This window comes from Euleptes europaea, chromosome 13 (assembly GCF_029931775.1).
Source record: "Euleptes europaea isolate rEulEur1 chromosome 13, rEulEur1.hap1, whole genome shotgun sequence".
Classification (NCBI taxonomy): domain Eukaryota; kingdom Metazoa; phylum Chordata; class Lepidosauria; order Squamata; family Sphaerodactylidae; genus Euleptes; species Euleptes europaea.
The window spans coordinates 59,717,084-59,735,124 of record NC_079324.1 but is presented as its reverse complement, the minus strand read 5'-3'; the positions used below and the strand labels follow the sequence as shown (position 1 = coordinate 59,735,124).

Below are 18,041 nucleotides of genomic sequence, written 5' to 3'. Positions count from 1 at the left end.
ACGTGCGGACAGAGTCCACATGAATAGAAATATAAGCATGCCAGCTTTGTCTGCACAATTAGGAATCCCTGTTAATGCAGGATTGTGATTATGCATAAACTCTATTCACAAATTTTATCGAATGCCTGTAATTTTAGGCTAGTGGGTGCGATTTTCCTCCAGTGTATCTTGTGGACAGTCCCATGGTAAGCTGACATCTTGGTAAGTGGTTGTATTCATGCTTTGCCACATCCTGAGAAGTGTTGTGTGGAGAATTTTACCTCACATTTTTACATTTACCTCACAGCAAAAAAAATTGGGGAGAAGCAGGAGAATGGTGAAATGCTCCTGACCGCTTGGCAGAACAGTATGGAAAGAGGAACCCCCCCACAAAATAACACATGAGCTTGTTTTCAATAAAAGCTGCATTTCTGTTGACTTCAGCAAGAGTAAAATTTCTGTAGCTCCCTACCAAATGTCAAATTCAGATTTCCAAATAAGAACCAAGCTTTGTGTAGTGCAGAAGACCTGAGTCTATGCTGTATTTAGCATTACTACTAATTTTGCCAACAGCAAAATTTTGCCAGTAGCAAAATTAACCCTTATTCAGAGTGTATTGTGTACATTTAAAGGAACGAGTCCCGTTTTACAGTTTTCCTTTCTTTTCTGTGGGATTTTTAAAGTGATGGATCTTTATATATTTATTTTTACTCCTGGAGATTGTCAGCCGTTGAAGCTGAGTAAAAGAAACGTAGCTTTTAAAAAGTAAGCGTATAGAACCCTCTCAACTCTCCGTCATGCTGAATTCTACCTATGTGACTTAAATCCTTTAACTCTAAAGCTTTTGCTTTTTATAATTTTGGAAAGTGTAAACTTTTACTAAAATTGGCTGCAGTCCACAGAAGTTACATGCATGGGTCTGTGGGTGAACATACGAACGATTTATACCGAGTCTGACCACCGGGTTCCTCTATCCCAGTATTGTGTACTTTGGCTGGTTGTGGCTGTCTAAGGTCTGGAGTAGAGCGGTAACTTCCTAAGCCACACTACTAGAGAGGTTTTTTTTTAATCTAGAGATGCCCAGACCTGGATCTGGGACCTTCGACATACAAAGGATGTTCTCCGCCACCCTGATCTCTGGCTCCTTCCAACAGCAGCAGCTGGATCTGTTTAAAAAAAAATCCCACCAGGAGAGCTGTCACTGTTGAAGAGGCCCACCACCCAATTTAGGCTTACTATTGCCAAAGCCATAGTCTTTTCTCATCAGAGGTTAATTTTGTGTAGAGAGGGAGCAGAATGTGAAAAAGAAACATTTCCCTTTATTTTCTTAGTGGCATTATTCCTGTGCAAAATCAATCAATGTCTTGCCCCAGCCCATTTTTTTTTTAACCCAAAAAAACTCTGACTAACATTTTTGTGAATTGTGGCACTAATGAGAACGACATTGTGCAGCATTTAGATGTAATAAAAGGCGTGCAGAAGTTGTAAAGGTAGTGATAGGGATAAAAATAAATTAATCAGTGTTAAACGGAGGCTAAAGCAATTAGCAAGTCAATGCAAGTGCAGAGAAAAACACGAGAGCAGGGCACTACAAGAAGACAAAAGAGTCACTGGAAAAGACAATCATGCTAGGAAAAGTGGAAGGCAGCAGGAAAAGAGGAAGACCCAACAAGAGATGGATTGACTCAATAAAGGAAGCCACGGCCCTCAGTTTGCAAGATCTGAGCAAGGCTTTTAAGGAGAGGACGTTTTGGAGGACATTGATTCATAGGGTCGCCAGGAGTCGGAAGCGACTTGACGGCTCTTAACACACACACACATGGCACTAGAGGGTATAGAATTAATTTTCTTGAGAATCCTGCCTTGGATTAAGGAAAAAAACCCAGGAAGTTTCTAGTAATCACAGGATGGTGCAGAGAGAACCACATTAAAAGACACAGTGCCTTGGATAACAGAGGTTTTTAATCGATTAATGTATGTGCAAGATTCTTAACCCTGAGGGCGGGGACTCCCAGCTGGAGAGCCAGCATGGTGTAGTGGTTAAGAGCGGTGGTTTGGAGCTGTGGAGTCTGATCTGGAGAACCAGGTCCGATTCCCCACTCCTCCACATGAGCGGAGGAGGCTAATCTGGTGGACTGGATTTGTTTCCCCACTCCTACACACGAAGCCAGCTGGGTGACCTTGGGCTAGTCACAGCTCTCTCAGCCCCACCTACCTCACAGGGTGTCTGTTGTGGGGAGGGGAAGGGAAGGTGATTGTAAGCCGGTTTGAGTCTCCCTTAAGTGGTAGAGAAAGTTGGCATATAAAAACCAACTCTTCTTAAGTTTTCAGCGCTAAAAGCAAGAGATCAGTTCTTAATACATGCAACTGCAGAGAATCCTGTTCTCTATCCTCCACTTCTCAAAAACTAGTTTCCTATAGCCATTCTGTAGCTCCACACTCATTCCCAAGTATGTCCCTAAATATTAGACCCACAGTACTGCAGCACTTAAATAGATCGATTCTGCTGATGGCGCAATTTCCCCCCAGTGCAAGGCAACTTCCCTGATGCTTGTTGCAGAACAAATCCAGACTGTTCTGTTGTGGGGATGCTACCTCCCTTCCTTAAAAGTCCCCTTTTCTGCAAAGCTCTTGGTACAACCCCTTCCTCCTCATCTCCTTACCAAATCTAAGCCTACGTAAGTATAATGGGGATGGATACATCTTCCCATTTAGAACTGGCATCTTTCTTTCCACCCTCTTATTACCTCCCATCTCGGGGCAGATACTTGTCTTTGTACTCTGTAAAGCACCATGTGAATAAATAAGTAGTTCCTATTTAAATGAAAGGACATTTCTTCTTTGAGCCCACACTGGGAGCCAGTGTGGTGCAGTGGTTAAGAGCGGTGGACTCTGATCTGGAGAACCAGGTTTGATTCCCCACTCCACCACATGAGCGGCGAAGGCTAATCTGGTGAACTGGATTTGTTTCCTTGCTCCTGCACACGAAGCCAGCTGGGTGACCTTGAGCTAGTCACACTCTCTCAGCCCCACCTACCTCACAGGGTGTCTGTTGTGGGGAGTTGAAGGGGAGGTGATTGTAAGCCGGTTGGATTCTTCCTTAAGTGGTAGAGAAAGTCGGCATATAAAAACTAATTCTTCTTCTTCTTGAGGTGGATCAAGGCCTGATTTAAATGTGGAGCTGGGTGCTAGAAGGAAAAAAAATGGTGTTTTGCATGGTCACCTTCTAACTGGAACCTCAGCCGCTAATCATGCAGCGTCTGTGCGCTACAGCAGTGCCTTCCTAGACCTCTGATCCCCTGGGTGCCGGTGCTGTATAGATTTGTGTAATCCTGTTTAAATGAGATATCTGTGCAGTATAACACAGAGATAACTCTTACATGTCTGGGAGTCACATTTACTACTAAGAACTTGGAGGGGGTGCTTGAGTAGATTTGTTAGTTTTGGAGATGGTCTTGTTCACAAATGCTGAACGCTGACGTAAAATTTCAGAGTGTGAAGAAGGTAGTGGGGTGGTCAGAAGGGGAAGACCGAAAATAGTTAGTGAAACTTTGGTCATATGGTAATGTAATTTTTTTTGTTTCGAAATTATTTTTATAGCTCTGTTCTTTCCAAGCGCTTACAAAAAAAATAAACATTTCTGCTGTTTTATATTTGTTGTGATAAGGTATCCCACAATGGCTCTTTTATTTTTTTATATATATTTCCCCCTTTCCTCAAAAATGCCTATCAGTTCTACTAATAGAAAATAATTTAAGGAGTTTAAAAATGGCTAAAAATCTATATATCTTAATAAAATGCTTGAATGCTTTCATATGTGTGTGTTGTGACTTTCTCAGCACCAACTGGAGGCTGAAACCCTGACTACCTATTTTTGGGATTGATTTCAACTGTTTGGTTTTTTTTCTTGCCTGGCTGTTTGTGTCCGAACCTGGCACTCAGGTGTATAAAAATGGAGCTGTTCCTGCCACAGAAATGAAATGATAGGAAAACTTCACTGACTTAATTTCTGGTTATCGGACAGCTTGTAAAGGTGAGATCCAGATGGAAAGTTCTCCATTGCAAGCTTTGTTTAACTGAATTGGGAACGGCACAAAAGGATTCCTATTTTTTCCAGCGGGGGGGCACATGGACGAACTTCCCAGTCCTTTATCAACAGACTAACACAACTGTGCTTTGGGAAATACTAAAGATTCGTGTTGTGTTGTAGGCCTCAACTTTCACTAGGAGCATCACTTCCAGCTAAACCAGTGGTTCCCAAACATTTCAGGCTACCACCACCCCAGTTCCACAAACTCAACCCCAGCGCCCCCTTCCCTATAAAAAGCATTATTCAAAATAGGAGTTTGCATGACTCACTAAAGAAGATAATAACAATAAAATTTCAAAACAGTAACAATTAATTGCATATCCATTCAAAATCAAATTAAAACTTTTTAGTTGAAATTTTTTCAACAAACTGATGAACTTGATCCAGTGGTACCAGCTATTCAAAGTCTGGAAAAAAATTCTGACTGTTTCCACCAAATTTGCCAGCGTGGTGCCATAGCCTTATCTACTGTACATTAGTGAACAACACAGTTGAAGGGGCCCACCTCTACCGCCCCCTGCTGCCCCCTTGCCTCTTAGTGCCCCCCTAGGTAATCCCACCGCCCCAGGGGGTGGTACTGCCCACTTTAGGAACCACTGAGCTAAACTCACAGTGATGGGCCAAAAGTACTTGGACAGCAATGTCACAACATTACAATAGAAAAGATTGACACTGTACTGAAACACACAAAAAATAATTAGCATTTATATAGGGCAACTCCTAGTGTGTCAGCAACTCCTGACTAGAACAACCTGATAAGGTAAGAACATAAGAAAAGACATGCTGGTTCAGACCAAGGTCCATCAGGTCCAGAAGTCTGTTCGCACAGTGGCCAACCAGGAGCCTCTAGGAAGCCCCCAAACAAGACAACTGCAGCAGCAGCATTGTCCTGCCTGTTTTCCACAGCCCCTAATATAATAGGCATGCTCCTCTGATCCTGGAGAGAATAGGTGTGCATCATGGCCAGTATCCATTTTGACTAGTAGCCATGGATAGCCTTCTTCTCCATGAACATGTCCACACCCCTCTTAAAGCCTTCCAGGTTGGCAGCCATCACCACATCCTGGGGCAGGGAGTTCCACAATTTAGCTATGCTGCCTAGTAAACACAGTGTGTGTGTGTGTGTGTGTGTGTAGAACTTTTGTGGACACAGAAAGCAATCTTAAGCCGGTCTACTCAGAATCCTACTCATGTTTACTCTTAGGATTGCATTCTTAATTTCTCGGGCAAGATCAAGGATGATACCTATTTGTGAGCCACCTCAGTTAACATAACAAGCTTTCAAGTAGCACAGAATTCTTCGAGCATTTGTACCTAAGTTAAATTGTGGGATGCAGCAATCATCCATGACAGTGCTAGATCAAGGGGAACAATCTCTCAATCTCTCACACACCCTCCCTAGTTCAACCATATGGTGTAAATCAGTGTTGTTACCACCACCACCCCAATAGATGTCTCAGCAACAGTGGCCTGCCTAATGGGTTGATAGCAATTGCAAGATTTGAACTGGGGACTCTTTCTGGGTGACCGTTCTCAGCCACTGTGCTTATATGAGGCCAGGATCCAAAGCATTGTACGTCTAGTTTCAACACACTTTGGGATGAGGTTGTCGGCTACCCCACGTGGTAAACCACTTTTGAAACTGAAAGGCATTTTCCAAAGCAACATGATATAGTACCAGGGCACAGGAGTCTGGAGCTCAAAGAAAAAAATAAAGCTAAAACAACCACACAACCAGTTGGCACATCCTTGAACTCACTAAGCTGCATTCATATTGACTGAGGATTTTAGAAACTCTATTCTCCCCTGGGGTTTTTCTGTGGAACAGTCCAATTATTCAAAAAGCAAAGCCCATAAATCCCTCATTTATCATTTTAAAAAATAAATAATAAGTTAGGCGTAGTAATAATACAAGAGGAGTGAGTTAGCTAGAGATATAATGCCGGAATCTGCTCATTCCATTTCGGTATGTCCCGCTTACGGATAATAAATAAGCATCTGACCTATTTCTTTTGTGCCTGAATCCATGGGCATTGGGTTACAGGAAACATAAACCCCGGTACCTTGCTGCAAGAGGCATGAGAGTATTTCCCCACCCCCTTTTGTGAAGGACTTGGGTTAGGAAAATGCAAGAAAGTATTTACCTTTCTGATTAATTCCTGGTGCTCCGGGTCAAAGCCACCTAGCAGTTATGCCTAACTAGCCTCAAGGCATTATATTATTTCACTGGGGTGGCAAGAGAAGTTCCTGACACTGTTTTAGGAGAATAATGTGAATATTTTGCTGAACTGCCATGGGTTGAATCACAGGCGCAAAAGTCAAGTAAGCGTTTATGTGCTTGGCAAAAATAAAGCACATTTTTAAGCTGTGTAAACTGGAACGGGTTCCTTTCTACTGGGGTACAGCATCCAGCAAAGTCAATTGGGCATCTCAAAGTCTGATTGGCTTTGCCAGAAAACTATCCCCTGAATAAAGACCACAAGTATATACCTGGAGTAAACATGGTGGAAATCTTGTCAAGAGCAAAAAGAAGCCTGCATTGAAGGGTTGGCAACTTTTAAGACGGGAACTCTCCGGTTGAAATTAGTCTTAACTTTGGCTGGGTTGTGCCCATTAGAAATAAAGAACTGGCCCTTTAACGTTTTTGAGCCACAAGATGAATTTTGACAGGAAGCTTTCTATGTTCACAGTTCCCATTTGTGAATCTTGAACAAATTAATGAACAGAGGGGCTGTGGCTCAGTGGTAGAGCATCTGCTTGGTATGCAGAAGGTCCCAGGTTCGATCCCTGGCATCTTCCAGTTAAGGGACTAGGCAAGTAGGTGATGTGAAAGACCCCTGCCTGAGACCCTGGAGAGCCGCTACCGGTCTGAGTAGACAATAATGACTTCAATGGACCAACTTATTCAGTTTACGGCAGCTTTATGTGTTCAATAAGCAGGCTGATTATATTTAATTGGACTTCCAAGAAACCATTTTGTTTTGGATTTCTAATCTTGTGTTTGTTTCCTCCTCCATCCTCTGTGTTTTCAAAACCTATATTGATGGCCCCCTCCCCAAAAATGTAGGTTCCAGCTTGTGCATTCTTTAAGTATGGAAATTTCATGGAGCATAATGAACTCTAGCAGTCTGAAAACAAAAGCCATGCCTTGCCTTTTTTATATTAGGCCCGACCAAAATAACACAAAACAGTGCACGCGCTTTCAAGTTTGCTAGTTTAGGTTCCACCTAGTGTCAAAGCATTTGGCCCTGCTTACAGTACATAAGCGCACATTTATTAACCACATTGTCTTTCATCAAGCAACTCCTCCTGGGACTTGGATATTAAATAAACAGCAGCAACACAACTAATTTAGGAAAGAAATCCAGACTCAACTATAACTCGGTTTCAGGCACAGGGTCCCTCCTCCCCTCCCCACTCTACTGCGAGATCTAAAACAAATTTTCTCCAAACTTTATAAATAACACCACATGTGGCTGAATTAAATATCCATGTTGCCGTTCCATTTTTAGTCTCATGCAGTTTGCCGGATTTCAGCCTTTAAAAGAGAAACACCGCCTCTATAATTAAATTAGAGCCCTGCGCTAGACTTGGGGCCGTGTTTGAGTGAATGCAGGCAGAATATAGACCCCAAATACCGAAATCTACCAGGGGAAAAAGGGGGCAGGGGGGAGAGGCAGCCAGCATTTTAAACCGGAGATCAAACATCGACGGACTTGGTGGTCTGAACCTCGAGGTCATGGATCAGTGCTCGGTTGAAAATTTGATACGTAGAAGCTTGGGTGAAAGTGGGGGTATGTATGCAGTTTGAAGAAGAGTTGGTTTTTATATGCCGACTTTCTCTACCACTTAAGGAAGAATCAAACTGACTTACCATCCCCTTCCCCTCCCCAAGGTCACCCAGCTGGCTTCAGGTGTACATGTGGGGAAACAAATCCAGTTCACCAGATTAGCGCCTGCCGCTCATGTGGAGGAGAGGGGAATCAAACCCGGTTCTCCAGATCAGAGTCCACCGCTCCAAACCACCGCTCTTAACCAATACACCACGCTTGGAGGTCACAATCCTGAGAATGAATGCAATCTGGGCACTAGTGCGATTCTTTTACTTTTAATATGATTCTTTCTTATTGGGGGAAGGAACTGTTCTCTTGCTGTGTGTGTGTGTGGGGTGGTGGTGGTGCTGAGTTGCAAAAACCAAGGTAGATATGCTCAGGGTGTTGGACATACTATGTTTTTCACCTAATGGCGTGGAGTTCTAAAAACATAACATGCGTACGAGGGCCGGTGCACATTTTCTGAATGTGTATGATAAGGAACGCACGCACCAGGTGTTTGGGACCTGGCCCCACCCAGCAAATTCCATATAGAAGGACAGTGAACCCAAGACATGATACTGCTAACAGAACATGTGAAATGGACCTTGGTTGGGTTTTCTAGGACCATAACAGTGAGCCTCTAATGGATGCTTTGTCATATTTTTTTTTAAATTGTTACTGTTTTTAAAAAAGTCTTGTACTCATGTTGAAGGAACACTGAAAGACTAACCAATTTCCCTGAACAAGCCCGTTAGCAAAACACATAGGGAATTTTTAGAAGAAGAAGAAAAGTTGGTTTTTATATGCCGACTTTCTCTCCCACTTAAGGGAGACTCAAACTGGCTTACGATCACCTTCTCTTCCCCTCCCCACAGCGGACACCCTGTGAGGTAGGTGGGGCTGAGAGAGCTCTAATAGAGATGTAACTTGCTCAAGGTCACCCCTCTGGCTTCGTGTGGAGGAGTGGGGGAAAAAATCCAGTTCACCAGATTAGCCTCTGCCACATGTGGAGGAGTAGGGAATCAAACCTGGTTCTCCAGATCAGACTCCACCACTCCAAACCACACCACCATGCTGGCTAGTTGAATAACAAAATATAAATTTTTACCATCAGATTTGGCCTTATTTTCTTCTCTCTTAAAAATGTGACAACACTCTTTTTTTGTTTGTTTTGCCGGGTTTTCTGTGACATGCTCATTGGTTATATTTTGTTATATTCTGTTGTTTAGCACTGTTTTTATTGCACATAGAATATTATTGTTTTTTATGTTATTCACTGGTTTTAAAACTGTTTTGTTGCATTAATAATTATGTTGTTTTAATGAAGCGTTATAGTTTTCTAGTTTTAATGATGCAGATATAGTTAGTCTAATGAGTATGCTGTTGTTAGTATGTTTGTCAGGTTTGTTTTCTAAGCCTATGTTTTTTTGATACAGCAAAATATTAGGTCAGTAAAATATACTCCCCCCCCCAAATTTTGTAACAAGCACACGAAATATCTCCTTGTATGTGTCACCATGTCCAGCTAAAATTGTGCTACCTAGTGACATCTAGTGACAGAAACCAAACATTACAACAAAAGGAGAGGAAAGAAATTGCTAACATAGACCAAACTAATAAAGACATACAAGTCTGCACATGAGCCTAGCAAATCCCACAGAGAAAGGCAACCATATAAGTTGATTATGTAGACTCAGATTGGCTGGGTTTGCCTATGAGAAGCATTTGGATGGGATCTAAAGGGACTGCTGACTGTTGGTACATGACAGTAAACCCCTCTATGCTTTCTGCTGCCTCATCCAGCCATGGTTTTTCCAGAGGACCTGTGGCAATTGCTTTGAGATCTCTATTAGGGCACAATGTAGTGAAAACACGAAAGACATCACTCTTAGCAGAGCTTCCCTTACAGTGAGCAAGTTCAACATCCCCCCCTCTTCTTAGATTTCTTCATATCAAAACAATGAAATTCAATCTCCCCAGCTCAGAGTCATCAGTTGCGCGTCTAGCCATCAAAGGAACCAAGTGGCTATGGCTTGCTAAAAGCGTGTGGGGGGGTCTCTCTGGCAACTGTTAAGATTCCCTCCCCTTTACTTTTGGTAAAAGTACTCTGAAATGTTTCAGGCTTCTATCCCAGCTTCAAAGAGGGGAATGGGGGAAAGAGAAGAAAAAAAAAAAATCTCCAGATGGAGTTTAGCACTATTACCAGGACAAAGGGCTTCATCAAATTACACTTTTACATCAAGAAGGCGTTTTGATTGTTCCCAAAAGGTGGAATTCAGACATGCTGACTTTGTACCGAGCCATTAATATTTCCAAACGGATAGACTACACCCCTGAATAACACAAGCTCAGCTCCCCGAGGGGTTCCCCCCCTCTGGTATAATTATTCACACCTGTTCCATGTTCACTGCTGCTCAGGGGTGCACGGCCTCCCGTAGAGGCAAGCACGGTGTCAGGGCATTACCCTAAAGCAGGGGTTCTCAACAAGGGGGGGATGCCCCCCAGGGGGGAATTTTAGGGCTCCAGGGGAGGAATTTGGACCACTATTCAGCAAAGTGTGTTGTCCTGTAGATTACATACAATCCGTAAAATTGTAGTTTGTTTTTTTGAGTTAGACTATCTTGGGAAGGGGGGAATTATATTCTGAACAATGGTGAAAGGGGGGAATGGAGCAAAAAAGGTTGAGAACCACGGCCTTAAAGGCTGTATTCAGTTTCGCTTTGTCTCGAGGGGAATTTTCCCGTCATGGCCTGATTCTCAAAGCACACCCTGACAAACCGCCTCCCGCTGGATGGAATCGGGAATGGGCGACTGAGGAAAATGGGCGACAGATTGGACGGTAATCGCCTGTGTGTGTACCCAGGTGCCATCTGTATGAAGCTGCAAAGAGAGGTGCTTTCAGATCGATTGCTTTTGTTGGTTTCTGACAGGGAAATCGAACAATTAAAATACATGCAACTCTGTTCACAGTTGAGGGTCAGGCACTTGTACTTTTTTGCCATTGAAATGTGGATTTTTTTTGGGTACAGAAATTCATAAGGTACAAAGTGGCCCTTTGTGTCAGCAATGGACAACCAAGCTGGAATCCAGCTTCGATACCTGCAGAATGAAAGGGTGGTGTTTCCCAGAATGGGGGTGTCCAAAACCAAGTTGTTAACTGGCTGGAGGTAAATCCGAATAATAAATCTCAAGGTAAATCTCAAGAGAGCCAGCGTGGTGTAGTGGTTAAGAGCGGGGGTTTGAAACAGACTCTAATCTGGAGAACAGGGTTTGATTCCCCACTCCTCCACATGAAGCCAGCTGGGTGACCTTGGGCTAGTCACACTCTCTCAGCCCCACCTACCTGTTGTGGGGAGGGGAAGGGAAGGTAATTGTAAGCTGGTTTGATTCTCCCTTAAGTGGGAGAGAAAGTCAGCATATAAAAATCAACTCTTCTTCATCTGGTCTTCAGAGAGACAGAGCTGATATTCCCATAGCGCTTCTCCTTTCAGCCAATTTGCAGAACTCTCTCTTTGTGTGTTTGGAACTGCTGTTTCACACAGGGACAATCGGCCAAACACTCCACTAAGAGTCCACCAGTGTTACTGAATTGCCCATTCAGGAAACATCCTGGAGAACTGCCATTCAGGAAATGTTAAAGAACACAGTTTTGTCCAACCCCCTCCTTCCTCACCCCCTGAAATCGTATCAGGTGCCACTTTAGGCACAACCATGGTGATGGATCCATTCACAGTTTTCAGACACCAGAAACTCCCAGCAATAGGATGAACGGGACACGCAGACGAACAATATCCCTCTGTCAAAAGCTGGAGAGTATATGGACCAAGACAACCACTAAGAGAACACGTCCTTTGTCCCATTCATGGAAATTAATCAATACACCTTTTAACATTTTTTAAAAAAAGGATTCTTTTTTAAAGCCTTCTCCTTAAAAGCCGCTCTGAGCCCAGCTTGCTGAGAATGAGGGAGGGCTGCAAATGCAATAAATAAGTAAGTAAGTAAGTAAGTAAGTAAGTAAAAAAACTGTTGGCTCAGCTCCAATCTGACCTTTTCAGGACCCTTCCAAAAACATCCAGGGGAAGAAAACAGGCCCACTTGCTAGGTATTGAGTGAATCTGAAGGTTTTATGGGCTGACAAGAAGAGAGAAGAGTTGGTTCTATATGCCAACGTTCTCTACCTTTTAAGGAAAATCAAACCGGCTTGCAATCTCCTTCCCTTCCTCTCCCCACAACAGACACCTTGTGAGGTAGGTGGGGCTGAGAGAGTTCTGAGAGAACTGTGACTAGCCCAAGGTCACCCAGCTGGGTGCATGTGGTAGGAGTGGGGAAACCAGCCCGGTTGTCTAGATTAGAGGCTGCCGCTCATGTGGAGGAGTGGGGAATCAAACCCAGTTCTCCAGATCAGAGTCCACCGTACTTAACCACTACACTGGCATCAGTATGGTCCATAGGCACGCTATAAGAAAGATGCATTGACACATTTACTTGGCACATTACACTGACACTTCCCAGTAAACCAGTTTGCTTATTTTTGATATTAAAAATGTGGACATTATTATTATTGCCCATCTCAAAGTACTACTTTTCAAAAAACCAGTTTCAAAAATGTGGTTTCACTCTGGCCAGGTGGATATGGGAGCCATGCCTGAATCTCAAGCCAAAGGGGCTGTTCTCCAGCCAAGGGTCCCTGAGGTCAGTTGGTAGAAACAGGAGCAGCTGGGAATGCAACAGGCAGAAGGGCCACTTTCTGCTGACCAGAAGTGAGACTAGAAGGCCAGTGCTCCTAGCATTTACACCAGGCCTGGCTAATCCCAAATTCTGGTTTCCAGACCCCTCAATACTGAATGCCCTGAGCAACTACCGTACCTAGACAGGGATCCCAGGAAAGCAAGGCGTAGAATCACCTACTGGCCCAGTTTCCAGCATATGCTGGGGAGGGGTGGGGAGCTGGCACAAGGTTCAGGGACATGCCCAGTCAGGGGCTGTCAGGATTGGACATGCCCAGATGGGGACTGTCAGGATTGGACATGCCCAGTCGGGGGCTGTCCGGGTGGTGGCCTCCCACCAAGTGGCAGGGGACCCAGACAGCAGGCTGCCGCCCAAGCGGGTCCCACATACTGCCATCTCAAGCTCGGAGTAGGCTGCATCGGCCAGTATGCAGGTTGGGCCGATGCCTTGGTTCCAGCCCCTATGCAACGCCAATGCCTGATGCTGCAACCAATAAAGTTGTGGCCATTTCCATTCCAGCTACCGTCTCCGTGTGTTTGATTGTATGCTAAGGTCATCATAGTATTAGGATCATGGGGTGGTTATTGCATACCAAGAATGGCCGGAGTGGGGGGCTGCAGTAAGTAGCCGGCTCCAAGACACTCCCCAATTCGGCATTATGCCGGAAATGAAACCTCAGGCACTGAAGTTTGTGGTTCAATACCCAGAACCCCTGATACAGGTGCGAAATTGTTAGCAGGGGCTGGTTGCCAACCTCCAGTTGGGGCCTGGAACTCTCCTGGTATTACAACTGATCTCCAGACTACAGAGATCCGTTCCCCTGGAAAAAATGGCTGCTTTGGAGTAAGGACTTTATGGTAATATCCTCTTCCGAGGTCTCTCCTCTCCCCAAACCCCACCCTTCCCAGACTCTACCCTCCAAATCTCCAGGGATTTCCCAACTCAGAGCTGGCAACCCTAGAAGCACCACCAATAGAAACCAACATTACTCCCTAAGAGCATGCATAATAAAGATGTCAGTAAAATAACTTAGTGGTGAGCCTGCTGAGAGACAAGGAGCAGGTCTAAGAAATAAAAGCATTCTCTGAATCTCAGAGATCAGGCTTGCGGTGTCTTTTACCGTGACAGCTTTGGAGAAACTCACTTTTGTGCCATCCTTCCAGCAAACTATCATTCTGCCATGAAACCTCTATTTAACCAGTCCAACCAGTACGTCTGGGAGCCGTTCTCTTTGATTAAAATTGACAAAGTTCTGTGCTGCGTGAAACACAACTCTTCCAACTTCCAGTCTGTGGTGAGTGATTTATTACGGCTTTTTTGGCTGGAATCCTGAAGAAAATTAATGTCAGCAATTAGGAGGGGACAAAAATCAAGAGGATAAATAAAGAAATGTGAATGTACATTTGACAATCAAAAAAAAGGGGAAGGGACACCCCCCCCCCCGCTCTGAGTCTGTAGAGAGAACGGACCCTCTCTAGCCAGGTGGAGCGCTGAGCTCCCACCCCCTTCAACCTACTAATAAAACAATGAACAGATTTCCACAGCTGCTCTAACTTTCCCTCCATGTTTCTTGCCAACTCCAAAAGCCTTTAAAGCGTTGCCAAAATCAGCTCTTTAGTCTGATGTATCATTATCAGAGAACGCATATAATTTCAAGGCAACGCTGATGAATGATTTGCCTTGGACTGTGATCGTCAGGGGCGTAGGAAACACTTCCCATTGTGAGGAATCTAAATGATGCTACCTGCTTACCAGTCAAGCCAATGATGCATCTGATGCCCAGCAGAACCGACCAGCATACATTTGAAAAAGACGTGTCGCTTTCCGGGTTAAGCCAGAGAGAAAGAAAACACAACTGCAAAGCAATAGACTGGGCACTTTCCTACTGGCCTTCCCCACTGGTCTTGAGGACTGACCACTGGTGATCAAACCACTCTGATTTGGAGAACCGGGTTTGATTCCCTACTCCTCCATATGAGCAGCAGATGCTAATCTGGTGAACCGGGTTGGTTTCCCCTCTCCTCCACATAAGGCCAGCTGGGTGACCTTGGGCTAGTCACATTCTCTCAACCTCACCTACCTCACAGGGTGTCTGTTGTGGGGAGGGGAAGGGAAGGTGATTATAAGCCAGTTTGATTCTTCCTTAAGCGGTAGAGAAAGTTGGCATATAAAAACCAATTCTTCTACTTCTTCTTGATGTGGTGTTTGTAACAACAGAAGGGGGGGGAGAATCAAACCGGCTTACAATCACCTTCCCTTCCCCTCCCCACAACAGACACCTTGGGAGGTAGGTGGGGCTGAGAGAGATCTAAGAGAGCTGTGACTAGCCAGCCAGTGTGGTATAGTGGTTAAGAGTGGTGGTTTGGAGTGGTGGACTCTGATCTGGAGAACCGGGTTTGATTCCCCACTCCTCCACATCAGCGGCAGAGGCTAATCTGGCGAACTGGGTTGGTTTCCTTGCTCCTCCACATGAAGCCAGCTGGGCAAGTCACACTCTCAGCCCCACCTATCTCACAGGGTGTCTGTTGTGGGGAGGGGAAGGTAAGGTAATTGTAAGCTGGTTTGAGTCTCCCTTAAGTGGTAGAGAAAGTCGGCATATAAAAACCAATTCCTCTTCTTCTTCTTTTGAAGTTGATAGTTTAACCCCAAAATACAAAATCATGTGGCTAAGGGACAATACTCATAGATTTAATTATGTACCAATATTATAACTACCCATATGTACGGACTGAAATACATTCAAAGTAACAATACACAATAATTCTACTGGCATAGAATCAAGAGTCCTTATACAATCTTTGAACTTGTTCGTCCTTACGTTGTGTATATCTCTTCAATGAGGCAACCTCAGTAGATCAGTTAATAAATAAAGTTATAAATCATCTCTTCAGTTATCGGTAAAAAAAATGGCTATAAATAATATCTTCAGTACTAGACGGGTTGCCGGCTCTTGATCCCGTTTCGCAAAAATCTTCATCGGAACGTCCCATCAATCTTATTTGTCCAAAATGATACATAATCTGACAAACCCATTTGCAGACATTTTGAAGTTGATAATTTTGTGATTCTATCCCCCAAGGTCTGGCCTCCCAACGTGAAGGCGGGGGGCAGGATTTTAAAGCTAAATGGCAGCCGCCCGCTTTAAGTAAGGAAGGGAAGAAATAGCATCAGTTTTCGGGACTAGGCCTGCTCCCGAAGTCTTCAGTGGCTCCAGTTGTTGAGAAAGAGACCTGTTCTTCTTTATACGCCCCCCACCCTGGATTCTGTGTGTGGCTCACACTGGCATGTGACAAAATGTTGGGAATTAGCTTTGACATCTCTCGAGGCGGACTAGTGGAGTCTGCAGAGACACAGTTGCCCGTTGTGGCTGCTGGGCAGTGAACAGTCTGTCGTTCACAGCTGGGAGCTGTTTTCGGACCCCCCCCTTCCTGACCAAGACTCTTGGAGACAAACACGCGCCTCCTTAAAAGGTTGCCTTTGTCTCCATCCTCAGACAGGTTCCAAACATACACTCAAAGCATCTCCTGTGTCCAATGGGAGGCAAAGTCAACTGGAGTATATCTTGAAAACATCTAAGAGTCCCGTCATGGGACTTTTCAAAGCTGCCATTTCCCGTCACCTTGGGCCTGTCTGCCATCCCCAGAGTCAAAACACAGCCACGAAAAAAACGCGGATGGGGGGGATTTCAGGAGAAGCTGGTCGGCTTTAAGATTCCCCTTGCAACCGTCCAATAAAAACAGTCTACTGTGTACAGAAAGAAAGGAGGAAAAGAGCCTCCAGTCACACATACTCTCTGTGGTCAAGGGTTTCCTGCTATTTGTGAGCACTGCCAGTAAAAACGAGGGTTCATTTGATTTTTATTGAGTTGCAGGAAACGCAAGCTTGGATTTTGAAAAACACCCCCCCCCCAAAAAAAGATGACATTTAGGGAGTGGAGTATTTTAGCACTGACTGGGCAGATCTGCCTGCAGAAGGCGGCCAATTTATGCAGAGGCCTTCCACACCCTAGTGACTTGGCAGCTGATTGGCGGGAGGCATGACCCGCTTGCCTGATTCCCCTATTGTACCCTTTCTCTTTTGTTTCCCGTTATGAGTCCTGCAGAGCAAGGGAAAATATCTGACACTTAATTTTGCTCGCTCCCACTTTGGGTAAAATGCATTTCCGTGCTGTTTTGATGATGCTGGTTAGACCTCGTGTGCCAGATGCACATAAACGTCTGTCAAAATCCTGTGTAGCCAAGGGGGAAGCAAAATCTGTTGGAAGCAGCAAGCTTCCCACCTCGTGCGTTGTCTGTTGCGGCTTGGTAGGAGTAGCCAGCAATGTTCACCAGACCAACACCTCAGCCAGGTGGGAACATAAAGCCCTGCCGAGAGCTGGAGGTGTGGAGCTGTTGGAACCGTATATGGCAAAGGAGCAGCGATGCCTATCGCAGTCACCACATCCCTTAGACCAGGGGTGTCAAGCTCATTTGTTTCAAGGGTCGGATATGACATTAATGTCACTTGTTTGGGCCAGGCTATGTCTCGCCAGCCCAGATCAGGACTGGAGCGGGTTGGCTCAGCTGGCTCGCAGGCCAGATAAGAGCCGTCAAGGGGCCGGCTCCTACTGCAAGCCTTACATTTGAAGAAGAAGAGTTAGTTTTTACATGCCGACTTTCTCTACCACCTAAGGAAGAATCAAACTGGCTTACAATCACCTTCCCTTCCCCTCCCCACAACAGACACCCTGTGGGGCAGAGCCAGGCAATGGCAAAGGAGTTGGTTTTTATACACTGACTTTCTCTACCACTTAAGGAAGAATCAAACCAGCTTACAATCACCTTCCCTTCCCCTAAACAGACACCCTGGGATGTAGGTGGGGCTGAGAGAGGTGTGACTAGCCCAAGGTCACCCAGCTGGCTTCATGTGGAGGAGTGGGGAAACCAACCTGGTTCACCAGCTTAGCATCCACCGCTCATGTGGAGGAGTGGGGAAACCAACCCAGTTCGCCAGATTAGCCTCTGCCGCTCACGTGGAGGAGTGGGGAATCAACCCCGGTTCTCTGGATTAGAGTCCCCCGCTCCAAACCACCGCTCTTAACCACTACCCCTCTGCTTATATTGCCAAGGTTATTTAAAAACTTCAATGGAAATGAAGTGTTTCAACCCCACAGTTTAAGACATGGGGAAGGGGGATATTCTGAGTCACAAGATGATTCTCCACCATCAAAAAAAAAAAAGGGACAGGGAGTGGAATAGTTAATAATATTTAACATTTATCTCACGAGTGTTTAAGCATGTGACTTACAGGCATCAGGGTTGCCAGGTCCCTCTTCGCCACCGGCAGGTGGCTTTTTGGGGCAGAGCCTGAGGCGGGCGGGTTTTGGGGAGGGGAGGGACTTCAATGCCATAGAGCCCAATTGGCAAAGCGGCCATTTTCTCCAGGGGAAC

The 18,041-nt window shown here is 45.0% G+C and overlaps 1 non-coding gene across 1 annotated transcript; it reads left to right on the top strand.

Annotated features, from left to right (window-relative positions):
• The first annotated feature begins 6,796 nt into the window (after nucleotides 1-6,796).
• TRNAT-GGU (transfer RNA threonine (anticodon GGU)) lies at nucleotides 6,797-6,868 on the top strand. The gene has a single exon. It is a non-coding gene; the product is annotated as a tRNA-Thr (tRNA).
• The last annotated feature ends 11,173 nt before the right edge of the window (nucleotides 6,869-18,041 follow it).